The sequence below is a fragment of the Hyperoodon ampullatus genome (genome assembly GCF_949752795.1).
Source record: "Hyperoodon ampullatus genome assembly, chromosome: 15".
In the NCBI taxonomy this organism is placed as follows: domain Eukaryota; kingdom Metazoa; phylum Chordata; class Mammalia; order Artiodactyla; family Ziphiidae; genus Hyperoodon; species Hyperoodon ampullatus.
The window spans coordinates 42,022,922-42,050,301 of record NC_136928.1 but is presented as its reverse complement, the minus strand read 5'-3'; the positions used below and the strand labels follow the sequence as shown (position 1 = coordinate 42,050,301).

The 27,380-nt window shown below is 41.3% G+C and overlaps 1 protein-coding gene across 6 annotated transcripts in view; it reads left to right on the top strand.

The window, feature by feature from the left end:
- Positions 1-27,380, top strand: part of CCDC85A (coiled-coil domain containing 85A) — a gene marked incomplete at both ends in the record, with an annotated part of 200,030 nt that overhangs the window by 119,077 nt on the left and 53,573 nt on the right. The gene's annotated exons all lie outside the window — the stretch shown is intronic.

Below are 27,380 nucleotides of genomic sequence, written 5' to 3'. Positions count from 1 at the left end.
TTTATATAAGAGACGTGAGCATCCACAGATTTTTGTATCTGCAGGGGTCCTGGAACCAGTCCACAGTATTTCTGTGGATACCGAGGGAAGGCTATAAATTCTTTGCTTTCACATTTTCACAATGAAAACATTGCCCCTAGCTCCTCTAGGTGGAGGCGCTCCAACCACTTTTGGTTTGGTACTGCTCAATGCCAGTACATGTTTGCTCATAGACTTTTCACAATTTTTTTTTTTTCGGTACGCAGGCCTCTCACTGTTGTGGCCTCTCCCGTTGTGGAGCACAGGCTCCGGACACGCAGGCTCAGCGGCCATGGCTCACGGGCCCAGCCACTCCGAGGCATGTGGGATATTCCCGGACCGGGGCATGAACCCGTGTCCCCTGCATTGGCAGGCAGACTCTCAACCACTGCGCCACCAGGGAAGCCCCTACTTTTCACAATTTTGATGTGCCTTAGTTTACCTTTTAACAGGTTTCAACAATGACTTAAGTTTCATTACTTGCAGAATTCAGCAAATTGCATCTCAACATTCACCGATTAAAGTCATGGTCTCAGTTTTAATTGATTGGCTGGTTTATATGCTTAAAATTCAATATTGATATTTACAAGTGGGCACATTGGCTTTGATTAATTGCTGAATTTAATTCTGTGTAGAGTGCTTCTTATTCTCTAATCAGCATTGCTGATTTAATAATCAAGTACCCCTGTTTCCAAGATAATGACATTAGGTACCAAAAATGACAATTTGAAGATTGACACATTTCTTTTCAGTCAAACTGTAAACTTGTTCCAAAAAGAGATTCCCTCCTTTCTCATGCTCTTTTTTTCTTCTTTCACTTTCTTCACAAAAATTGTATTAAATGCTTATGTGCCAGTCTGTGCTAAATGATATGGTTATGAACAGGATGGTCATGGCCTCTCCTTCTATACTATAAGTTCTGTGATACTTCAGCAGAGAAAAACTTGTCTCTCTTAACAGCAATTTTTGAGTTGGAATGAAAATGTTTTATAGAAATATTCAAATTTTAACTCATTGCATGACCACTTACACAATCATATGTCTGATTTAATTAGGTCAGAGAAATTGTGGTGGTGAGAGTTTAAGTTAGTGAAAATAATGACTTAGAAATGTTTTATTTACTGTGTTTATTGCATGTAGTAACCCCCTGTCATAGCTTGGGCTGCTATAACAAAAATATCACAGACTAAGTAGCTTAACAATAGAACTTTATTTCTCACAGTTCTAGAGACTGGAAGTCTAAGATCAGGGTGCCAGCATGATAGGATTCTGGTGAGAGTCCTCTTTCTGGTTGTTGTGTCCACACATGCTAGAGAGAGAAGAGAAATCATCTCTCGTGTTTTTCATTTAAGGGCACTACTCCCATTCATGAGGGCTCCACCCTCATGATCTAATTACCTTTCAAAAGCTCCACCTCCAAATACCATCACATGGGGGGCCGATTAGGGCTTCACCCTAAGGATTTGAGGACATTCAGTCCATAGCATAGTCCATACTGTTTCTAGCTGGAGAGCTGCCATCTGTAATAAAATTTCAAGTGAGCATGTTTGACACTTGGTTAGGCAATAGATATTTATTGAACACCTACTATGTGCAAGGGCCGGGCTGGCTGCTGAGTTATAGCAGTGAGCAAGATGCAGCACCTGTCCTTCCAGACAAGATGATGTAGTAAGATACTGCCAGACTCAATGTGATTATCGTCCAAAGTGGGTTACATTTTTCTCTTTCCTAGCTGTTGTTATCTTAGAAAGGCATTTTGCTTAATTCAGGTTGATTGAAAATTCAGAATAAGTGGTTTTGCTAGATTCAAAATTTATGTGACTTTCTTAATAATTTAGATTTTTAAGCTGGAGATAAGGTTAAACATTTAAAGAATTTCTAGAACTTCAGCCCAAACCAAAGAAATCTAAGGGGGTCATCTTTATAATTTACTTCCTGTGCCTTGAATTGAAATTGGAGTCTTTTTGAGTAGTTTATTATAAATGTTTTTAAACTCATTTTTCTTCGTTTCCTTGCATGTTATAGTCTTACCAGTTAAAGGGATTGCCTGCTTTTAAGTATGCAAAACAAGAAAAGTAGTAAATAATGAAATTCACCATGATGAAATATATTAATTCCATAACACAGAAATTATCATCTGTGCTTTAAAAAAGCTGGGTTTAAGTCCAGTGTAATCAGATCAGCTTTTCAGAGGAGTCAAGCTCCATGCAGGCCTCACTTATTCATAGGAGTGACCCTGGTGCCTTGCCCAATGATAAGAGGTAGTCTAGAAACTTAATGAACCAATATCTGTTGAATAAATGGCCCTTTTTCTTCTATTGAGTGACACTGGTGCGTGGAGACTTTGGGTTTGCTCTTCTTTGTTGATGTATGCACATAAAAGTAATAATACTTAGCCTATCGTTGATTATTTTGTACCAGTTATTTATTTCTTATGCTTACAGCAATTCTACAAAATATTGTTACCTTCATATTACAGGTGAGGAAACTGAGAGTCGGGGAGATTAAAAGTAGTGTACCTAATAATTGGCAGCACCACGATTAGAACAAATGTCTCTGTGGCTTCAGGCCCCACGCCTTGTCCGTATCTGGGCTGTTTTACTTAGCAAGCTAGATGGTGGATCCAGTGATGGCTCAAGTGGAAAGAGCAGGATGCACACACAAGTGCATCCCAGCACTGGCCTGCAGTGAAGCAAAGTTGATAGAATAGCCGTTAATGGTTGTTTTGTAGTTCTACTCCTCCCAATGTCAAGATGTTCCTGCCTGCTTCTGGCTTTGCTGCAGAAGATGTAATACCTTTGACTAAAGCAAACCTGATATAAAATGAGTTGACATAAAGAAACTTAGATTTACCCAGAGCAAAAAAATCTTTTCTAGATACCTCTGTTATGTAGAGAGAGGTGGATATGACTCATATATAGGACGGACTTCTTGAGTGCTTTGAGCAGCAGCAATTGACAGTTAAGGTAAGCTTGGTGTGAGTAACAATGCAGGGAAGAAAGGCCTTTCTTAACACAGCCCTCATGACGTCATTGTCAGTAGCAAACACTTAAATGTCTTCAGGAAGCACATTTTACATGAGTCACTCCCATTCTGATGTTCATTCACTCCGAGAGCGTCCTGTTTTTACCCTCATAACATGACTAGACGTTTAAGGATATGACCTGGTGGTTTGACAGCAGCCCAAACCATTGTGGGCAAATCTCGACATTTCCTCAAACTAATCATGAGAAGCCCGTGTAGTTCACCATTTTCAGACATTTTTTCAAATGAGACATTTTTCCCCCCAAGACTTTATATTTTGGAGAAGTTTTAGACTTAACAACAAAATTGAGAGAAAGGTACAGAGTTTTCCCATATACCCCCTGCCGCACACATGCATAGCCTTCCATACTATCAACATCCCTCATCAAAGGGGTACATTGGTTACAACTGATGAACCTACATTGATACATCATAATCACCCAAAGTTCATAGTTTATCTTGGGGTCCATTCTTCGTGTTGTACATTCTGTGGGTTTGGACAAAGGTATAATAGCGGATCTCCATCATTTTAATATCACGTAGGTTACTGTCAGCACCCTAAAAACCCTCTGTGCTCTCTGCCTATTCATCCTCCCACCCCTCTCCTGGCAACCACTGATCTCTTTACTATCTCCATTGTTTTGCCTTTTCCAGAATGTCATAGTGTTGGAATCATACAGTATGTAGTCTTTTCAGATTGGCTTCTCTCAGTTAATAATATGGATTTAAGATTCCTCCATGTCTTTTCATGGTTTGATAGCTCATTTCTTTTTAGCATTGAGTAATATTTCATTGTCTGGATGTGCCACAATTTGTTCATCCGTTCTACCAAAGAAGAACATCTGAGCTGCTTCCACAAGAGAGAGATTTAATTGATGTTCATTAGAATGTTTCTGTTCTGAAACTCACTCTTTGGGCTGTCTGTACCTCTGTAGGAAGAACTCCTTGCTCCTGCCTAAACTATTTTGGACTAAAATGGAAGATAGTGTTGGGGGAGCTCTCATCAATTGATACATGCAAGGGTTCTGGGTTCAGCCAGTGTCATCTCAGGAATGGGCATTTCCTTAGGGCACTGTGGAACTGTGAAGATCCACTTAAGATGGGAGTTAACAAGATTGAACTTTCTTTTGGACTCGGAAAGATCTGGGTTCACATCCTGACTGCTATCTTCTCGTTATCTGAATGTTAGTGAGGGTTGGGAAGACTTAATTTCCCCGAACTTCACTTTCCCTCAACTGGAAAATTGAACCTAATAATACCTACTGTGGATGTTTTATGTGAGGTTTATTCACTGTTGATACTACCATTCACTGAAAGCAAGGAGGGGGCTTCAGCCAGAATGGCAATTATTTGTGAGTGGAAGGAAAGAGAACTGGTATTTATTAGATGTCCACTGAGTCCAGGCCTTTGGCAGATCTGTAGTCTCATTGAGTCTGTTCACGGTGCACTGTACAGTCCAAAGCAAGATTCTTTGGCCTTGGAGTCGATGCAATCCTAGCCTTGCAACTTACAGGCTATTGCTTGGAGAGAGAGAAGGCTGTACCTTTGGGAAAGCTAGGGGAGTCTTCTCCTTTAAAAACCAGAATTCCCTTTTGGAGGTGGAAAGGAGAGGTGGCTTCCCTAGATCCCAAAGTTCTAGACTCTAAACTAGACCTTGAGACTGCTTCCTATAGAAGTAATCTGAAAATATTATTAATATGATAATTCTGTGTTGAGAGTTAAGATTTATTTTGCTTAGATGGAAACCTAGGCATTCCTTCTGTGGGGGAAAAAAGAGAAAAGAACGTAGAATATGAATTTATGTGTCAAAACTGTTTTAAAATTTTTATTTATTTTTTAGCTGTGTTGGGTCTTCGTTGCTGCGCGTGGGCTTTCTCTAGTTGTGGCGAGCGGGGGCTACTCTTCATTGCGATGCGCGGGCTTCTCATTGCGGTGGCTTCTCTTGTTGCAGAACATGGGCTCTAGGCATGTGGGTTTCAGTAGTTGTAGCTCGAGGGCTCTAGAGCTCAGGCTCAGTAGTTGTGGCGCACAGGCTTAGCTGCTCCGCGGCATGTGGGACCTTCCCAGACCAGGACTCGAACCTGTGTCTCCTGCACTGGCAGGTGGATTCTTAAAACCACTGCACCACCAGGGAAGTCCCTGTGTCAAAATTTTTTCATAAGAAGGTAACTACAGAGTAAAATTTTAGATCTTATTTCTTGTTTGAAGACTTTAGAAGAAAGAAAATACATGGCTTATGACATGAGTCCTTGTAATGGTTAAAATTAAATTTCTTTCTTGACATCAGAACCAGCTCTTAAATCTGATAGGCAACTACGCAGACACAGCTGTTTTGTAAATAAGTTTTATGAACTTCAGCTTGCAACATATTAAGTGAGACTGCCAGCTTAATGATCATAAAAGCTTCACAGACCCTAGTTGGTATCACAGGCTCAGTTTCTAAAATGTTTTATGGTATAGTGATAACTTATCTAATGGCACTGTATAAAATATTGCTCAGAAAGTAATGGTGATGCTGATGGGAGAGGTGACAAGATTGTATGTAACATTTGGTTAATAATAAAAGTGATTTTGAAAATAAACTTTGAATGTAAATTGATACAGCCACTATGGAGAACAGTATGGAGGTTCCTTAAAAAACTAAAAATAGAACTACCATACAACCCAGCAATCCCACTGGGCATATACCCTGAGAAAACCATAATTCAAGAAGAGTCATGTACCACAATGTTCATTGCAGCTCTGTTTACAGTAGCCAGGACATGGAAGCAACTTAAGTGTCCATTGACAGATGAATGGATAAAGAAGATATGGTACATATATACAATGGAATATTACTCAGCCATAAAAAGAAATGAAATTGAGTTATCTGTAGGTGGATAATCATCTGAGGTGGATGGACCTAGAGTCTTTCATACAGAGTGAAGTAAGTCAGAAAGAGAAAAACGAATACCGTATGCTAATGCATATATATGGAATCTAAAAAAAAAAAAGGTTCTGAAGAACCTGGGGGCGGGCTTCCCTGGTGGCTCAGTGGTTGAGTCCGCCTGCTGATGCAGGGGACATGGGTTCATGCCCCGGTCCGGGAGGATCCCACATGCCGCGGAGCAGCTGGGCCCGTGAGCCATGGCTGCTGGGCCTGGGCTTCCGGAGCCTGTGCTCCACAATGGGAGAGGCCACAACAGTGAGAGGCCCACGTACAGCAAAAAAAAAAAAAAAAAAAAAAAGAACCTAGGGACAGGACAGGAATAAAGATGCAGGCATAGGGAATGGACTTGACATGGGGAGGGGGAAGGGTAAGCTGGGACGAAGTGAGGGAGTGGCATGGACATATTTACACTACCACATGTAAAATTGATAGCTAGTGGGAAGCAGCTGCATAGCATAGGGAGATCAGCTTGATGCTTTGTGACCACCTAGAGGGGTGGGAGGGAGATGCAAGAGGGAGGGTGTATGGGGATATATGTATACGTAGAGCTGATTCACTTTGTTATACAGCAGAAACTAACACACCATTGTAAAGCATTTATCCTCCAATAAAGATGTTAGGGAAAAAAGAAGAAAAAAAGAAACTTTGGGGCAGTTTGAACTGGGGAAATGAGCCTACTTGTTATTGGTTCATGTTTTTTTTTTTTTATTTTTATTTTTTTTTTTTTATTTATTTATTTTTTTTATTAGTTTCTGCTTTATAACAAAGTGAATCAGTCATACATATACATCTGTTCCCACATCCCCTCCCTCATGCATCTCCCTCCCTCCCACCCTCCCCATCCCACCCCTCCAGGCGGTCACAAAGCACCGAGCTGATCTCCCTGTGCTCTGCGGCTGCTTCCCACTATCTATCTACCTTACGTTTGGTAGTGTATATATGTCCATGTCTCTCTCTCGCTTTGTCACAGCTTACCCTTCCCCTTCCCCATATCCTCAAGTCCATTCTCAAGTAGGTCTGTGTCTTTATTCCCGTTTTACCCCTAGGTTCTTCATGACATTTTTTTTTTTTTTTTAATTCCATATATATGTGTTAGCATACGGTATTTGTCTTTCTCTTTCTGACTTACTTCACTCTGTATGACAGACTCTAGGTCTATCCACCTCATTACAAATAGCTCAGTTTCGTTTCTTTTTATGGCTGAGTAATATTCCATTGTATATATGTGCCACATCTTCTTTATCCATTCATCCGATGATGGACACTTAGGTTGTTTCCAGCTCCGGGCTATTGTGAATAGAGCTGCAATGAACATTTTGGTACATGTCTCTTTTTGAATTATGGTTTTCTCAGGGTATATGCCTAGTAGTGGGATTGCTGGGTCATATGGTAGTTCTATTTTTAGTTTTTTAAGGAACCTCCATACTGTTCTCCATAGTGGCTGTACCAATTCACATTCCCACCAGCAGTGCAAGAGTGTTCCCTTTTCTCCACACCCTCTCCAGCATTTATTGTTTCTAGATTTCTTGATGATGGCCATTCTGACTGGTGTGAGATGATATCTCATTGTAGTTTTGATTTGCATTTCTCTAATGATTAATGATGTTGAGCATTCTTTCATGTGTTTGTTGGCAGTCTGTATATCTTCTTTGGAGAAATGCCTATTTAAGTCTTCTGCCCATTTTTGGATTGGGTTGTTTGTTTTTTTGCTATTGAGCTGCATGAGCTGTTTATAAATTTTGGAGATTAATCCTTTGTCAGTTGCTTCATTTGCAAATATTTTCTCCCATTCTGAGGGTTGTCTTTTGGTCTTGTTTATGGTTTCCTTTGCTGTGCAAAAGCTTTGAAGTTTCATTAGGTCCCATTTGTTTATCTTTGTTTTTAGTTCCATTTCTCTAGGAGGTGGGTCCAAAAGGATCTTGCTGTGATTTATGTCATAGAGTGTTCTACCTATGTTTTCCTCTAAGAGTTTGATAGTTTCTGGCCTTACATTTAGGTCTTTAATCCATTTTGAGCTTATTTTTGTGTATGGTGTTAGGGAATGATCTAATCTCATACTTTTACATGTCCCTGTCCAGTTTTCCCAGCACCACTTATTGAAGAGGTTGTCCTTTCTCCACTGTACATTCCTGCCTCCTTTATCAAAGATAAGTTGGCCATATGTGCGTGGGTTTATCTCTGGGCTTTCTATCCTGATCCACTGATCTATCTTTCTGTTTTTATGCCAGTACCACACTGTCTTAATTACTGTAGCTTTGTAGTATAGTCTGAAGTCAGGCAGCCTGATTCCTCCAGCTCCGTTTTTCGTTCTCAAGATTGCTTTGGCTATTCGGGGTCTTTTGTTTTTCCAAACAAATTTTGAAATTTTTTGTTCTACTTCTGTGAAAAATGCCAGTGGTAGTTTGATAGGGATTGCATTGAATCTGTAGATTGCTTTGGGTAGTAGAGTCATTTTCACAATATTGATTCTTCCAATCCAGGAGCATGGTATATCTCTCCATCTATTTATATCATCTTTAATTTCTTTCATCAGTGTCTTATAATTTTCTGCATACAGGTCTTTTGTCTCCTTAGGTAGGTTTATTCCTAGATATTTTATTCTTTTTGTTGCAATGGTAAATGGGAGTGTTTTCTTGATTTCATTTTCAGATTTTTCATCATTAGTGTACAGGAATGCCAGAGATTTCTGTGCATTAATTTTGTATCCTGCTACTTTACCAAATTCATTGATTAGCTCTAGTAGTTTTTCGGTAGCATCTTTAGGATTCTCTATGTATAGTATCATGTCATCTGCAAACAGTGACAGCTTTACTTCTTCTTTTCCAATTTGGATTCCTTTTATTTCCTTTTCTTCTCTGATTGCTGTGGCTAAAACTTCCAAAACTATGTTGAATAAGAGTGGTGAGAGTGGGCAGCCTTGTCTTGTTCCTGATCTTAGTGGAAATGGTTTCAGTTTTTCACCATTGAGGACAATGTTGGCTGTGGGTTTGTCATATATGGCCTTTATTATGTTGAGGAAAGTTCCCTCTATGCCTACTTTCTGCAGGGTTTTTATCATAAATGGGTGTTGAATTTTGTCGAAAGCTTTCTCTGCATCTATTGAGATGATCATATGGTTTTTCTCCTTCAACTTGTTAATATGGTGTATCACATTGATTGATTTGCGTATATTGAAGAATCCTTGCATTCCTGGAATAAACCCCACTTGATCATGGTGTATGATCCTTTTAATGTGCTGTTGGATTCTGTTTGCTAGTATTTTGTTGAGGATTTTTGCATCTATGTTCATCAGTGATATTGGCCTGTAGTTTTCTTTCTTTGTGACATCCTTGCCTGGTTTTGGTATCAAGGTGATGGTGGCCTCGTAGAATGAGTTTGGGAGTGTTCCTTCCTCTGATATTGTTTGGAAGAGTTTGAGAAGGATGGGTGTTAGCTCTTCTCTAAATGTTTGATAGAATTCGCCTGTGAAGCCATCTGGTCCTGGGCTTTTGTTTGATGGAAGATTTTTCATCACAGTTTCAATTTCAGTGCTTGTGATTGGTCTATTCATATTTTCTATTTCTTCCTGAGTCAGTCTTGGTAGGTTGTGCATTTCTAAGAATTTGTCCATTTCTTCCAGGTTGTCCATTTTATTGGCATAGAGTTGCTTATAGTAATCTCTCATGATCTTTTGTATTTCTGCAGTGTCAGTTGTTACTTCTCCTTTTTCATTTCTAATTCTACTGACTTGAGTCTTCTCCCTTCTTTTCTTGATGAGTCTGGCTAATGGTTTGTCAATTTTGTTTATCTTCTCAAAGAACCAGCTTTTAGTTTGGTTGATCTTTGCTATCGTTTCCTTCATTTCTTTTTCATTTATTTCTGATCTGATCTTTATGATTTCTTTCCTTCTGCTAACTTTGGGGGTTTTTTGTTCTTCTTTCTCTAATTGCTTTAGGTGCAGGGTCAGGTTGTTTACTCGAAATGTTTCCTGTTTCTTAAGGTGGGATTGTATTGCTATAAACTTCCCCCTTAGAACTGCTTTTGCTGCGTCCCATAGGTTTTGGGTCGTCGTGTCTCCATTGTCATTTGTTTCTAAGTATTTCTTAATTTCCTCTTTGATTTCTTCAGTGATCACTTCATTATTGAGTAGTGTATTGTTTAGCCTCCATGTGTTTGTATTTTTTACAGATCTTTTCCTGTAATTGATGTCTAGTCTCATAGCATTGTGGTCGGAAAAGATACTTGATACAATTTCAATTTTCTTAAATTTACCAAGGCTTGATTTGTGACCCAAGATATGATCTATCCTGGAGAATGTTCCATGAGCACTTGAGAAAAATGTGTATTCTGTTGTTTTTGGGTGGAATGTCCTATAAATATCAATTAAGTCCATCTTGTTTAATGTATCATTTAAAGCTTGTGTTTCCTTATTTATTTTCATTTTGGATGATCTGTCCATTGGTGAAAGTGGGGTGTTAAAGTCCCCTACTATGATTGTGTTACTGTCGATTTCTCCTTTTATGGCTGTTAGTATTTGCCTTATGTATTGAGGTGCTCCTATGTTGGGTGCATAAATATTTACAATTGTTATATCTTCTTCTTGGATCGATCCCTTTATCATTATGTAGTGTCCTTCTTTGTCTCTTCTAATAGTCTTTATTTTAAAGTCTATTTTGTCTGATATAAGAATTGCTACTCCAGCTTTCTTTTGATTTCCATTTGCATGGAATATCTTTTTCCATCCCCTTACTTTCAATCTGTATGTGTCTCTAGGTCTGAAGTGGGTCTCTTGTAGACAGCATATATATGGGTCTTGTTTTTGTATCCATTCAGCCACTCTGTGTCTTTTGGTGGGAGCATTTAGTCCATTTACATTTAAGGTAATTATTGATATGTATGTTCCTATTCCCATTTCCTTAATGGCTTTGGGTTCGTTATTGTAGGTATAGTCCTTCTGTTGTGTTTCTTGCCTAGAGAAGTTCCTTTAGCATTTGTTGTAAAGCTGGTTTGGTGGTGCTGAACTCTCTCAGCTTTTGCTTGTCTGTAAAGGTTTTAATTTCTCCATCAAATCTGAATGAGATCCTTGCTGGGTAGAGTAATCTTGGTTGCAGGTTTCTCTCCTTCATCACTTTAATTATGTCCTGCCACTCCCTTCTGGCTTGTAGAGTTTCTGCTGAGAGATCAGCTGTTAACCTGATGGGGATTCCCTTGTGTGTTATTTGTTGTTTTTCCCTTGCTGCTTTTAATATGATTTCTTTGTGTTTAATTTTTGACAGTTTGATTAATATGTGTCTTGGCGTATTTCTTCTTGGATTTATTCTGTATGGGACTCTCTGTGCCTCCTGGACTTGATTAACTATTTCCTTTCCCATATTAGGGAAGTTTTCAACTATAATCTCTTCAAATATTTTCTCAGTCCCTTTCTTTTTCTCTTCTTCTTCTGGAACCCCTATAATTCGAATGTTGGTGCGTTTAATGTTGTCCCAGAGGTCTCTGAGACTGTCCTCTGTTCTTTTCATTCTTTTTTCTTTATTTTTCTCTGCATCAGTTATTTCCACTATTTTATCTTCCACCTCACTTATCCGTTCTTCTGCCTCAGTTATTCTGCTATTGATCCCATCTAGAGTATTTTTCATTTCATTTATTGTGTTTTTAATCGATGCTTGATTCATCTTTAGTTCTTCTAGGTCCTTGTTAACTGTTTCTTGCATATTGTCTATTCTATTTCCAAGATTTTGGATCTGGGAAATAGAATCTTGGATCAGCTTTACTATCATTATTCTGAATTCTTTTTCAGGTAGACTGCCTATTACCTCTTCATTTGTTAGGTCTGGTAGGTTTTTATCTTGCTCCTTCACCTGCTGTGTGTTTTTCTGCTTTCTCATTTTGCTTATGTTACTGTGTTTGGGGTCTCCTTTTTGCAGGCTGCAGATTCGTAGTTCCCGTTGTTTTTGGTGTCTGTCCCCCGTGGCTAAGGTTGTTTCAGTAGGTTGTGTAGGCTTCCTGGTGGGGGGGACTAATGCCTGTGTTCTGGTGGTTGAAGCTCGATCTTGTCTTTCTGGTGGACAGGTCCACGTCTGGTGGTGTGTTTTGGGGTGCCTGTGGCCTTATTATGTTTTTAGGTATCCTCTCTGCTAATGGGTGGGGTTGTGTTCCTGCCTTGCTAGTTGCTTGGCATAGGGTGACCAGCACTGTAGCTTGCTGGTCGTTGAATGAAGCTGGGTGCTGGTGTTGAGATGGAGATCCCTGGGAGATTTTCGCTGCTTGATATTATGTGGAGCTGGGAGGTCTCTTGTGGACCCGTGTCCTGAAGTTGGCTCTCCCACTTCAGAGGCACAGCACTAACTCCTTGCTGCAGCACCAAGAGCCTTTCATCCACCCGGCTCAGAATAACAGTGAGAAAAAGTAGAAAGAAATAATTAGTAGAAGAAAGAAAGAGAGATTGAAAGAAAGGAAGAAGGGAAGTAAGGAAGGAAGAAAGAAAGAAAGGAGGGAGGGAGGAAGGATGGAAAGAAAGGAAAGAAAGGAGGGAGGGAGGGAGGAATGAAAGCAAAAGGAAGAGTGAATGGAAGAAGAGAGGGAGGGAGGGAGGAAGGAAAGAAAGAAAGAAAGACAGGAGGGAGGGAGGGAGGGAGGAAGGAAAGAAAAAGAAAGTGGAAAGAAGAAGGGTGGGAGGGAGGGAGGGATGGAGGAAAGAAAAAGAAAGAAGGAAAGGAGGAGCGGAGGGAGGGAGGGAGGAAGGGAAGGGAGGAAAAAAAGAAAGAGCAGGTAAAGTAAAATAGAATAAAGTATGAAATATAGTAGCGTTATTAAAATTAAAAAGTAATTATTGAAAAAAAACACGGACCGAAAGAACCCTGGGACATATGGTGGAAGCAAAGCTATACAGAGAGAATCTTACACAGAAGATTACACATACACATTCACAAAAAGAGAGCAGGGGGAAAAATCAAAAATCTTGCTCTCCAAGTCCACCTCCTCGATTTGGGGTAATTCGTTGTAAAAAGAGGAAAAGGGCGAAAAGTCTGAAATCTTGCTAAGTCCACCTCCTTAATTTGGGATAATTCGTTGTAAAAAGAGGGAAAAAAAGGGGGGGAAAGTCTTAAATCTTGTCCTCAAGGTCCACTTCCTCAATTTGGGATGATTCGCTGTCCATTCATGCACTCCACAGACGCAGGGCACATCAAATGGACCGTGGAGCTTTAATCCGCTGCCTTGGAGGCTGCACAGAGAGATTTCCCTGTCTCTGCTCTCACAGCTCCCGGGTCTCAGCCTTGGACCTGGCCCCGCCTCTGCGCGTAGGGTCGCCGGAGGGCGTCCGTTCTTCGCTCAGACAGGACGGGTTTAAAGGAGCCGCTGATTCGGGGGCTCTGGCTCACTCAGGCAGAGGGGAGGGAGGGGAATGCCCTCTCCTCGCGCACCAGGCAACAAAAGGGAAAAAAGTCTCTTGCCTCTCCGGTAGCTCCAGACCCTTTCCCCGGACTCCCTCCGGGCTAGCACTAACCCCTTCAGGGTCTCTTCCTGCCGCCAGCCCCAGACCTCTCCCTGCGCTCCGACTGAAAGCCGCTACCCGAGCCTCAGCTCCCAGCCCCGCCCGCCCTGGCGGCCGAGCAGACAAGTCTCTCGGGCTGGTGTGTGCCTGAGGGCACCGATCCTCTGTGCCAAAATCTCTCTGCTTTGCCCTCCACACCCCTGTTGCTGTGCTCTCCTCCGCTACTCCGAAGCTTTCCCCCTCCGCCACCTGCAGTCTCCGCCCTCGAAGGGGCTTGTAGTGTGTAGAAACCTTCCCTCCTTCACGGCTCCCTCCCACTGGTGCAGGTCCCGTCCATATCCTATTGTCTCTGTTTATTCTTTTTTTCTTTTGACCTACCCAGGTATGTGGGGAGTTTCTTGCCTTTTGGGGGGTCTGAGGTCTTCTGTCAGCGTTCAGTAGGTGTTCTGTTGGAGTTGTTCCACGTGTAGATGAATTTCTGATGTATCTGTGGGGAGGAAGGTGATCTCCGCGTCTTACTCTTCTGCCATCTTCCTCCGGCTCTGGTTCATGTTTTGACTGTCACACTTGTTAAATAGCTTTAGGAAGGATTTGAACAAATAAGCCATCATGTATCCCCTTGGGAAAGTTGTCACTGACTTTGACTATTGTGCTAGCTGAAGGCAGGAAAGGATGTTAACTGGAAAGCTGAATGCTTCCAAGAAGACCTGGGGTTTTGGCAGTGGGGATTGAGGTTGGCTTCATCACAGCACAATTGGCTGAATGTAAGTCTAGCTCCATGCCTAGACATTAGGGTTGCTTCTTGAGTTTTTATAATATAATGTACACTTTGCCTGATAGAGAAAAAGGGTGTTTTTTTTTTCCTCCTTGTGTATTTGTACAAGGCCCTGGAGGAGTCATACTGTTCGCACCAAGAACCTCAGTTTACCCCCTATCACATATGAAGAACAAGAGGCTTAAAGAAATGGCATATTCCTCGTCCCATCCAACTGTGGCAGGGCTGGAGTCATTTGCTGTCTTCGGTTCCAACTACTGTTTAACCTACATACTTATAGTCTCCAGTGAGACAGGGACATGCCTTGGATGAAATGTCATGGCCATGTTCACTGATGCAACTGATTGTTGAGCAGATGTTTGCTTATTTTGACAAGTGGGGGGACAAGTCCAGAGAGAAGGGTTGCCCCCAAATACAGGAGGCACTTTCTAGTGGATCAAAGACCAGTTTAGGATGCTGTGGAGGTTAGTATATATCCTTGCTGGAATCTACCTTTCTGTTACTCCTGTCAACTGCAGCTGCCAGAAGCAACAAGAAGTCCCAGGGCTCGTGTGGGACACAACAGGAATCAGGGCAATTCTGTTTAGATAAAATGGATTTCTTTTATTCTAACGTATAACAAGGCCCTTACAAAGTTGGACCACAATGATGATTTTATATTAAGAACCAAATCAATCCGACCAGACCAATCAAGCAAACAAAACAAAAAATTGATCTGCTTCTGCTTTACTTTATTGGGTTATCTGAGCACATTCTTAATTGATTTCATGTTCCCTGGGTTTAGTATTACTCTGACTGATTATTAGAAGTTTTTTTTTTAAGTTTTTATATGGCTACATCTGAGAAGGCTTATTTAAGAATGCCCCAAAAGTGGGGAAAAAAAAATGAGATTCCTACTGTTAAAGCTGTTCCCTTCACATCTAAGTGTGTGAGGTCTGCAGCACTCTGTACAACTGAGAAAAAGCAGCCGCCAGGAATTCTTCCAGGAAGCAAAATGGAAGCAAGGTCATATGGAAAACTGCACGTGCTTTTTAGGAAGAAAGGATTAGTCCCATCGAATTTTTCACTTGAGGTTTACAGGTGTGAATAGACAGAAAATGAAGACTGTTGAATCCCTATTCATCCTATAGCTTGAGCCGTTTGTCTCTCTCTTGAATTCATACCTTCAAGGAACTCTTGATCCTTGCAATGCTGGCAATGCTGGCAACTTTTAATTTAGGGAGAGAATGTCAACTATGACATTTTCTACCCAAATTTCCTGTAAGTTCAGTGGCAGTGTCCTTAGACATTTCCATGGATATGTTATTCTTATTTGCTGGTATTTTTGACTTGAAATATAGGAGGGAGAGAATAATTTTGATTTGTATTTTGTTCCAGTTTTTTAAATTCTTCAGAATTCTTGGTCCTCTCTGGTGATAAGGCTCAGGGGAAGAGACAGAGGAAGAGAGTACAAACTTTAATGTCTCAAGCTCTAGGGTTAATCATCAGGGGCAGCCTTCTTTGACTGTTTCCCATTTCCCTCCTGCCCTCATCACACTGCAGCATCCACACCATCCCTCAGGTCCCAGTGCCTTTTTCCATCAATACTTAAACATAGGATTTTGGCTTTTGCTGGCTTCTAGAAATTCTGGTAAGAATTGTTTACAGATTGCTTCTGAAAGCTCAAGCTAATGATCTGTTGAGCATTGTCCTGGTTTGGTTGGTTTTGATGACTTTGCAATAAAGTGATGGTGACTAATATTTAATGAGAATCTAACCATGTGTCAGGCACCATGCTAAGAGCTTCTACGTGAGTTCAGTTCACCTTTACAATAATTCTAAGAATGGAGCAGTAGAAATTCCCCTTTGCAGATGTGAAAGCAGCTCTAAAGGCTGAATGACTTGCTCAAGGTCTCACAGCTGGTAGTGGGCAGAGCAGGGATTCAAGCATCCATAGCGCTATAATACCTTATATCTCAGGGGTAGTCCCCAGACTAGCAACAAGACTGTCATCTCAGCCTGGAACTACTGAACCAAAAATCTACACTTTAAGGCAATCCAAAGGTGACTTGAATGCACATTAATACTTGAGAAGCGCTGCTGCACTCAGAAGTCTGATAAAGTGGAGACTGCAGTAGACAGGAGGGTCGGGACACTTGCTTCCTGGTGGTGCTGTTGAGGTGTGATGTTGGGCATTTGCTTTTCGAACTGTGTCTGAAGCAGGAGGTAGGAGCAAATAAAGAGAAGCATTGTGGTAATGGTAACCTAAAGAGTAATTTTTGGGGTGTGGAAGCACCATCATCACTGTCATTATCACTAGTAAACATCCATTAAAACCTTCTTTAAATGGCAGCTCTCAGTTGATGAAATGATTTAGAATGACTGTTACGAGACATTTATCGGGAGAAAATGGGAGCATAAATCAGTATTTCTTGGACTGAGTTTGAGTACCTGGAGACTGCTAAAAAAGCAAGGAAATAATTTTTAATTAAATGTTTATTATAGTTACCACAGTGGTTTGGGTTTACATTTATAACGTAATGGGGTTGTATTCTGATGTAGGTACAATTTATGATGAATTGGACCCTCTGTGTAATCAATGTGTACCATGCATGATGCCCCTATTATAGGCTTTGAAGAAGAACCTCAGTGCTTTCCATGATTATGAAGATTTATGATTATTCTATCGTTGCTTTTATGACATTGTAGATCGTATTTGTGACAGCTGTAATACCGAATCCTTGGTCAGAAATAAGCATCCAATTACTGTATAGTCTCAGAGGGAAAACATGATTACTTTATGAGATTCCACTTTATAAAGTGATTTTAAGGATTTTAACTTGGTGAAAATGTGCTGTGCTATCTGCACAGCACTTTCATTTTAACATTCATTTATTTGATATTTATTGAGTGCCTACTCTGTGCTAATCACTTTCATCTCTAAGTTTGAAAATCTGACAGTATTCACCAGTCCTGAAGCTGATTTGATATAATGTTTCTGGAGTTTCACATGAAGAGAATAGACTTGGTGGTCTAGGTTTTGATCCTGAAATACAAGAGCATGATAACTAAGTGTGTAGAGTTCTTTATGCTTCCAAAATGCTTCATATACACCATGCTGTTTAACCCTCATGTGGGTCAGGGTTTAACATGCTCATTTGATTGAAGGATTGATGAGTCAAATGGTCTTACTATCTTTTGTATCCTGAAAGTCTTTTGTCGTGAGCAGAGATGAGCAATTGTCATTTTATTGCCTGACTGTCATGGCTGTTATTGTTTGTACCATCCAGTTGGCCGCTAGTCATGTTCTTTTTTGTGGTAACTTTGTCTTCTGTTTTTATCTTGATAGTCATTTATATCATATTTATCTTTGTGTACATTTCAGTTTTACTTACCTAATAGCCTGTGCAAATCTCATGTGTGTTGTATTTCTTTATGTTCCTTATATTACCTGGTGCGTCATAGGCCCTTGATAAATTTAGTTGAATTTTAAGTGGGAATAAGGAGAACTAATATCCTGCCATGTCAAATGATTTGCATCCTGCCCACATTTGTTTCATTTCCTAGGCAGTGTTTGTTTCTCTAGGTCAGTCAAGGCTGGGACTACTGTTTCTCTTTTCCAGGTTCTCACTTTAAGCCATGTCTTTGCCCAGCAGACCATGATACAATAAAGAGGATTTGGAGCCCAATATACTCAGTTTTGCCAAATGTTCACTGCTCTGATAAATCATCTATCGGCTAAGCTAACTTTGGGGAATTATCTGTGGAGTTTAATTCTATTTGCTGGCCTCATCTGGTTGCCATGGATACTTGCCGTGGCAGAAGGTTGTCCTACAGGCACCGGTACATGATGTTGCCTGTGGCAACAAATAGCTAGCTGGGTGGCAGAGGAACAGGAATGGGACATGAGTACTAGGTATTCACAGGGAGGGCAGAGACTGTGCTTGCAGCCAGCAGAGGCTGGGGAGCCTTCTAGTCGGATAGTCAGCACCGGGCCTGTGGAGGGACCCAGCGTGCGGTGTCAGGAGATAGTGTTGCTGCAGGCAGTAATCAGCACTGAAAAGGTTTGTTTAGGGCAGCAGGTGTGTTTTGGCTGGTGATCAGCCACCTTGCAATGGGGATTCTGGCGGCAGGTAATCTGCAGAGATCCAGGTGAGCTGGCAGTTGAGATTAGATCTGATATTAAGTAGGATAGATGAGGGCCAGGAGGCAAGCTCTTAAATGAGCTTGGATACTTAGCTATGGAGGCAGCGGGGAAGGCAAGAGCCTCAGGATGGTGCAGAGAGAAGGTGGGGCTGCCTAACAAAACGGAACCTGGAGTTGGAAGCTGAGAGGTGCTCTGAAGAAAGAGTACTGACCTGGAGTAGGAACATTCTGAGTCTCGTCCCTCTTCTTCCACATATTAACCCTGCTGTCTCCAGAAATTATTTTGCTTCTCTAGGCCTCAGTTGCCTCATCTGTAAAATGCAGAGGATGGTTTGAGGTGCATTTTCCAACCTATGACCTTCATGGTGTTGTCCTTTGGGAAAAGCATTCTGTGTTAAAATAGTTTGGGAAATGCTGCATGGTCTGTCTTCAACATTGACAAGATTTACAGTATTTGTTATTATCTTCAAGTAGCCAGTGATGACCTGTGATGACTTTTATTTAGCCTAGTGGTTCTCAAACTGATTGACCATAGCGTGTCTTTTCCCCCGGGCAGCTGTTGACTTGGTGGGGGAATCTCGAGCTTGGAAGCACGCAGTCTGAGGAAGGCTGGGTCCAGTGATCTCCCAGATGCCTGCCAGCGGAGGATACCCTAAGTATATCCACTGCTCATTTATGAGGCTGCAGATACACAACTGGCTTGTCCAGTTGGGGAGCCACAAGGGGTCCTTTCCTTTCAACTTTAACTTGGCGTCCCTTCCGTCTTGAAAGTTATAGTGGAGACTTGCTGCTGTTTGGAATTTCCTGTCCCCCAGCCCTGGAGCACTGGTCCCTGATTCCCAGTCATGATTTAGAGGAAGGGGTGTGGAGGGTGCCTGTGATTGTTCCTCCTTCCTTTCCCAGAGCCTTGGTGTTGGGAGTCAAGTCAGCCTCCCCGAAGCCGCTTCTCTTCCTCTCAGCCCCTTTTGCTGCATCTGTTACATCTTCTGGAAAATGAACCCCCGACACAGGGCATTATTTCAGTCACTGGGAACGTGTTTTCCTCTTTCCCGACAAGTGATTTACAAATAAACTTTTGGAATTCTGCCCACTCACCCCACCTCCCATGGGGTTGGCTGAGGTAGTTTCTTAAATGCAATCTGTTTAAACATTTTCTATTCAAGAATAGGGAAAAAATACTAATTGTTTTATCAGGCTGCACTTTGCATAAATAACTTTTTTCCCAGTGGCCTTTTGAGAATGGGGAAATTTCATAAAACAACTTCGTGGAAGTAAAAGTGACTATTTTTTTAGTGATTGAATCAAGGTATGGAAATGACTTTGAGACTGAAAATATTTACCCACAGAGCAAGTATTTATGCAGTTTATACCACGTGTCTATCCTTGTGCCTGACATAGTGGGATATCAACCAAGCTCCTGCCCTCAAGGAACTTACACAGCTGGGGAAGTAAAACCACCATACGGATACATGAGAATGGAATCCAGTGTTATTCTACATAGCACTTCATTGAGTTAAGGCAATGTATGGTATGAATTCAGAGACAGGAGTGACCATGACAGACTAACTTAGTCAAGGGAGTTGGAAGGACTGCTGAGATGGAAGGACTTGAGGGCCAGCTACTGAAAGATAGGTGGGATTTATAGATTTTACAAAGAAAAGGGCCAGTGTTTAAATGGGCAGAAGCATAAGTAAATCAAACCTCCTCAAAGAAAAGACTTTTGAAACCCTGTTGTGTGCTAGGCTGTGTGTTTTGTAGCAGGGGATGATCATGAGAACTTCCTCTTTGAGGTGGCAAGTGGATGTGTAGGACCTGGGAGAATGAATGTGTAAATAGAGCCACCTCAGACAGAAAAAAACAACAAATCCCAGCTTCCCTGTTTAGTTGAAAGTTGGAACTTTCCCAGCTTGGTGGCAGTGCACAGACCACCTAGAAGGAGTCGGCTCAGTGCTGGACTTGGTGTTGGGAGACCTGGGACCAGACAGAGTGGTGACAGGGGAGCACAATGCTAATAATAAATAATAGCAATACATTCCTGAGACATTTGTTAGAAGAACTTAGATAGATATTTGGATCCGTTGATAGCCAAGGAGGTTATAAATTTCAAATAAAATGTTGCCTGTTTCCTTTTGGAATCATTCCAAGAACTGCCCCAGTGCCAAATTTGGTTTGGATGGCATTTAACTATTAATCTTTGCCAGGACGCTTATATGATCATATGGACATTTATATTGTTCTCCTATAACCTGTTCTTGGATATTAGGGACAAAACCAATCTGATCCCATCTTGGATTTTTTTTTTTTTTTTTTTTGTATATTTAGAGCCACAGAATTTTATTTCTGCTTTTGACTGAGCTCGAGGACCCACACAAAGGACCTTTTTCTCCTGCTGAGTACACAGACCACTCCAGTGATTTACCTGAGTTTTATTTTTGGCATTGTCACTATTGACAGAAATTGATAGGCTGTTGATGAAGCTAACTGACCAGTTCTCCTGAAGCCTTGAACTGGTTTGCAATTGTAGATCCAATCTTAGTACTTGACTTGGAAAAAGTCACTAACCTTTGCTAGATCCCTATCACCCTATCTGTTGAATAGTTACGATACTATTGTGAGAATAAAACAAAGTGTCCAGAAAGCACATAGTACAGGAATGTTCTGTTAACTATATTCTATTAGGATATTTGTCTTCAGTACAGACACATGGTTGACTGTCCATAAATATTTGTTGAATAAGTGTGTGGTTAAAGATTTCCACTTCTGTTTCAGGCAGTTATTCACAAAATAGCAAAATGTCACTTTTCTATGATAAACATACGTCAATGGCATCCAATAAATTGAAAGTATTAATGGTAGTTGTCAAAAGGTTTTTAAAATGTCTTTTGTGTGTGTCTTACCTGTGGCTGGAAAAACATTCCTAAGCCAGAGTTATAATTTTTTTTCTATTTTGTGTTCCAAAGGACTTTCTATTCAGAGGGCATATTTTAGCTTCATATATTGGAGAATTAACTCAGGCTATCTCACATTCTAAGAGATGAGCATAGTAATTGGAAGATGGTAAAGTGGAAGATTTTTCTTTTCCTATTAAAAGCCTGTATTTCCCGTAGCTAAGCCAATTTAGCAAAGACTTGGAGGCACCAATTATTTAAGGTTTTCCTTTCAAGCTGCAAACTTTAATTAAAATGTATAGTTGCTATGGTTTCCGAGGCCTCCATTTGAGCAATTTATCTGTAATGATATTTTCACAACATACATTCCACATTAATTGGGAGTTTACCTTCTGTATTGAGGGGCACACCTACTCCAGCATGTAGCAGTCCAGAGAGTCCGGGCTGCCGTTGCTGGATATAGCATTTCCCCCAGATCTTCTCTCCAAATGGAACGTTGTGCCGTTTTTCATAAATATTAATGTATGAACTAAGGCTGTCTGTCTGGACTTGCCAACCTAAGTGAGAAATTAAATACTTAGCCAGGCAACTGAGTTCATCTGTCCCCAGACTCTTTCTCTTCCCTCATTAAGAGGAAATTTTACCTGAAATATTGGAGCTGTCTTCATAATTGGAAATGAATTTTTCAGAAGGGACTTGAAAAGGGTGTTTGTTTCAAAGCCCCTGCAGAGCAGTTTGACTGATACTCCTGAATAGCCTTTGGAGTTTAAACTTCCTTAAATGATTTTTTAAACACCAGGTCATTCATGGATCTGCTTGTCTGTGGTGTCATCTCCAGGTCCCACTTTCTCTCTCCACATCACCTCCATCCTCAAGTCCTGTGGTCTTTTACATTGTGGAGTTGGGGGATTGTCTATGACCACTTTACTCTTTCTTTGACTAACCAGATCACAACAAAGCTTCTGAAATCCAATTCATTTTAATTATTCTTGTGATGAAAGCAGATGACTGCTTATGCATGTCATCTACTGAGATGCCTTCCTCTGGCATCTTTTAAAGTCAGTCCAGAGTGCTAGAGCCAGCATAATCTGCCTTATCTGTACCAATCAATACATCACCTCCTAGAGACATTTATGGAATTTTAGAGGTGGAAGGGATCACATGAACCTAATCTCCAAGCTGGTTGGAGGCAGATACAGACTTGATGCCTAACACTCTTCTTTCTAACTGTACTCTATTTTTACCGTTTTTTTTTGGCGATGCGTGGGCCTCTCACTGCTGTGGCCTCTCCCGTTGCGGAGCACAGGCTCCGGACACGCAGGCTCAGCGGCCACGGCTCATGGGCCCAGCCGCTCCGCGGCACGTGGGATCCTCCTGGACCGGGGCACGAACCTGTGGCAGGCGGATTCTCAACCACTGTGCCACCAGGGAAGCCCCCTGTACTCTATTTTTTAAAAAAAATATTTTTTTTATCTGTACCACAGGGCCTTTGCATGCACTTCCCCTTTTTCTAGAATGCTCATCCTCTAACCATGGCTGGCTCTCATTCATTATTTATTAAACACCCATTCTTCAGAGAGGCCTTCCCTAACCATCCAATCATTCCTTCATCACCCTTAACACATTTGAAATGATTTTATTTATTTTCTTGCTTCTTATCTATTGTTTGTTCTCCATTATAGCTCAGTGTCTGAAACATTCAAATATTTGCTGAATAAGTAAATATGCTGTTTTGGCCTAAATTCAGTGTTTATTAGCGGCCAGAGGGTCACTAGTCACTTTATAAAGACTAGTCAAAGTGTGTACACATTGAGTCAGTGCTGTTCCCAAACACAGGCATTCCCTTTCCTTTGAATCATCTTAACCATTTGTATTCAGCTGGTTTTTACTCCCATTTCACAGATTCTCTTTGCTGGCGTTCAGTGTTTGATGCACTAGTCAGGCTGCACTCAGTGGAAGCTGTGACTTACCAGTGTTAGTGTGTATGGCTGAGAGCAGAGCAGCCCGTAAAGCGAGGCTGAAGAGCCTGTGAACTGCGTATGCATAGGACCAGGGGAGACAGCACAAATGTGGAGCGCAGCCCTGTCTGCCATCGCAGTGCTGCAGGCAGGGGGCAGAGCAAGCACTCTGCTCCGCTGCAGAGGGCCAGAGACATGGGCCGGCGGTGGTGGTCTCACAACGACACTTAGCACTAGAAGGGAGGCAGGTGTTAGTCATAGCTGGGGCTTACTGTGTGCCAGCCACTGTCCTCAGCGCCTACAGAGTAACTCACTCAGTACCTACCTCTGGGTGGAAGATTGTTATTCATCCACTTTGCAAATGAGGAAACGGAGATGCAGGAGTTTAATAAATCGCTCAAGGCCACAGAGGAGGTAGTTGAGTCAGCATTCAAACTCAGGCAGTCTGGCTCCATGCTCTTAACTACTAGTCTAAGTCAGATCCCAGATGAGTGTCTCCGGGGGCTGGTTCTAACAGTAGCAGAAAGAGAATACTGCACAGATAGAGTGGGGTCAGATAAAGGTTGCAACTGTCTGGAAGATTTCCAGCTAAGTTTAGCAGAAGCCAATGAACAGGAAAGAGGCCTGGTCCTGGAAATCAGGCACAGGGCAATCCCAGTCATCTCCATGCCTGAGCTTTGTTCCTAAGAAATGTCCTTGAAAGGTCTACTGCTTGCCTTTCTTCCTGGCCTTTGCTTTCCTTCAAGGTGCTGTGCTCCAGTCCCCAGCCTGACATTGGATTTGTGGCTTAAGTCTGGGTGCAGGTCCTGGGATTTAGAGTCTTGATTGTCAGAGCAGATTAAAAGCATTCATAGAGTGCAGCTTCTCAAGAGTCCTGCAGGTTGGGCAGAGTCAGGCAGAGTCTTCTAACCCCTAGACCACAGTCCTTTGTCCAGGAAAGAATATCCTAAGACTTTGGATCCAACATGCTCCATTTTACTGTAAAAAACATTGCATAAAAATATATAAACCAGTAGCCTAAATTAAGAGCTTTTTAAAAAAGTTAAAAACCTTTGATTTAAGGGTAACTTTTAAGAGCCAGACAAGTTTTTAAAAGACCACATGAACTCTTGACAAAGGTTGTTTTTGAAGTAAACAAAGATTGCATATTTTCAGATGCTGATTAAAGTGGAATAAAATATGTGGAAGACAACATGATAAAAGAAACAATAAGCATGCAGAAGACTCAAGTACCAGAGACCAGGACCCTGTGGAATGTCCTGGAGAGTGGTTAGGGAGGTCACTGGACCCCACACACAGTGACTGGACAGTGAGTGTAGAACCCAGGTGCTGAGAACGGAACGGAAGACAGACCTTAGCTTCTGAAAGTGTAAAAAGCTGAATCCTTCCCCTGTCAAGGATTCTGGTTAGAGCTCCAGGGAGATGCCCTGTTGAAGTTAACTTTCAAACTACTGTACCATCTGCTTGCTGTTTAGATCTGAGTGAGCAGATGGTGGTAAAAGGTATCCTGATTCTGTGGGTATGAGAAGGTTCCATTTGCTATTTCCTTCCTGGGCTAGAACCTTGTCTGTTCTGATGTGGAAGACTTGACTAAACTTTAAAAATTTTTTTCCTCCTTGCGTATGTATCAAATACCTAGTGATGGTGGTGATTACAAAGCAAGTATTTTTTCTAGGCCGCTAAAAAAAATAAAGCTGATTGGAATTTATTTACACAGAATTGAGCACTATCTTCAGAATTAATGTGTACTTCTTCTGAGTAATTCTTTTTTTTTTTTTTTTTTTTTTTTTTTTGCGGTACGCGGGCCTCTCACTGCCGTGGCCTCTCCCATTGCAGAGCACAGGCTCCGGACGCGCAGGCTCAGTGGCCATGGCTCACGGGCCCAGCCGCTCCGCGGCATGTGGGATCTTCCCTGACTGGGGCACGAACCCGTGTCCCCTGCATCAGCAGGCGGACTCTCAACCACTGCGCCACCAGGGAAGCCCTGAGTAATTCATTTTTCTCCATGTATATTAGGAGCTAGATTCTTAGCTTGATAGCAGGGATAGGATAAGAGAAGTTGGTGTCTCTTGATGATAGACTGAATTCTCTCTCAGTTACCCCTGCACAGACAGCAACAGGAAAATAAATTTCTAGTGAGTTGCTATTTAGACTAAGACGGTTAATCTCTTTATAAGTCAGTTCATTAAAAAGGGCATTATGGAAAGATATATACATTTGTAGATGTAAGAGGCGTCCATCATTTTCCATGGATTTGAATTTACATGGGCCGTGGGCCTGTTGTTTTATTCTACCTTAATGTTCCTGGGTACTTCTGTTAAGTGATATACAATACATCAAATTCTCTTTTATTATCACCAGGAAGAAGGTTAAACAGCATTGGTAGCTGTGAGATTAAATTAAGCAGAGTGAACATTTCTTGGGTTCCCCAACTGTTCAGAAGAGAATCCAGGAAAGCAGCTGCTTTGAAAACAACTCAGATTAGACATTAGCCAGAAGAATCTGCTCTTTGCCTTTGTCCAGTATTTTCTTCTAAGCCTGTAGGTTTCTGAATTGTAAGAAGTTTGTGAAATTGTCCAACGATTGCATTGTGAATGGCACCTATATTTATGAAGCCCACTAACGACTTTGCAGATCCAGGTACTTAGCTGGGGATGGTTTGGTGGTTGTTGACCGTGAAACTTGCTGCCTTCACTTTGGCTGACTCTTGTTTACTTGAAGGAACAACCGTATGAATTGAAGGGGTGATGTATTTTTTTTGTATCTTAGGGAAAACAGAGTTTTCTTTCAACAAATGCGTTCATTGAGTGATGGTGTAGCGTTCAAGTGTAACGACGAGGAAGAGACTTTAAATCAATCAGGCTCTATCGATGCTGATCTCCCTCTTTGGCCATTGCTTAATTTGGCCTTCCCTCTGCCTCTTTGCAGAGTCTGTGCTCTCCAGCAGTGAGGAGTGGGCTTTGAGGTCCAGAATTGCACTCTACTAGCTTTGTGAGTTTGAGGAGTTACTCAACACCTCTAAGCCTCAATCTTTCATCTCTAAGATGGGAATAATAAATACCTGCTTCTTAGTTTCACAGTGAGGATCAAATGCATTAGTGCACGTGAAAAATGCCTATGCCTCTTTAGCGAAGTGCTTGATACATGCTAAATCAAATTAAAGTTATTAGCCATTATGTGTGTCATCTGACATACTTGCTTGACCACATTGATTAGTCTGTTGTTGCCTAATAACTGTTTAGTGAAGGCAAAATGATCGAATCCTTGGGAATGGAGAAGAGCCCGAAGGAACTCTGAGGTCAGCAGGAGTTTTCCTGGCCAGAACTTGCCCTCCCTCCTGCACTATGGTCAAGTGTCTCTAAAATCAAAGGGCATGAAAACCAACGTGAACACATCCAGGGTGCCCTGTGTTGGCTGTGTTTAATAGGACTTTTGAGATTTATTTCCCATTACAATTTTTCCAGTGGTGGAAAAAAAAGAAGCTTGATATCTTAAGTTTAGAATACCACTGTCAAATAAAATGCTTAGATTAAGTAGTGCTTTTATAGTTTTTTGGCCTCTTGTTTTTGCAAACATTCAGTAATTTGTTCTCATCAATGTCATCAACTAATATTCTGTTGTATTGAGATAAGTCTTTTTTTTCTTAGCCTTGTAACTTTCTTTAGTGGAAGGAGTTTTTAAGTACACAGTTGAGGAAAGAAATCTGTAAGGGTAGGTGTTCTTAAAGAATAGAATTTTTAAATGTTTGTAAGCTTCACTTAAACATGTTTAACTGCCCTAATCAGAACTGGTATACATCTGTCGCATGAGTGTGCTTTCTTCCCTTTCTCAGAACATAAGAACATCATCTTAAATATTCTCTGCTTCTCCAAGGCTTTGTGCATGGTAGATAGTCTATAAATGTTTGCTTAATGAACAAATGAAAGAAGAGCAGCATAACTTACATATACTATTAGAAATCTTATCTTAGCTGCCTTTAGCGGTTAAACCACTAATATGGATTACGGTAAAACACATGATAATCGTAACCCAGGAATTGTGGGTCTTAAAGATCATCTATTTCTGTATGTGTATTTGCCTGAAAACTGAAACCCACAGAGCTAGCACTTAGCCACTGTGCTTTACTTTACTCCTTCCAAAATTACTGTGGGAGAGCAAGGGGCCCCAAGAGGAGGAGAAAGAGAGGCATGCT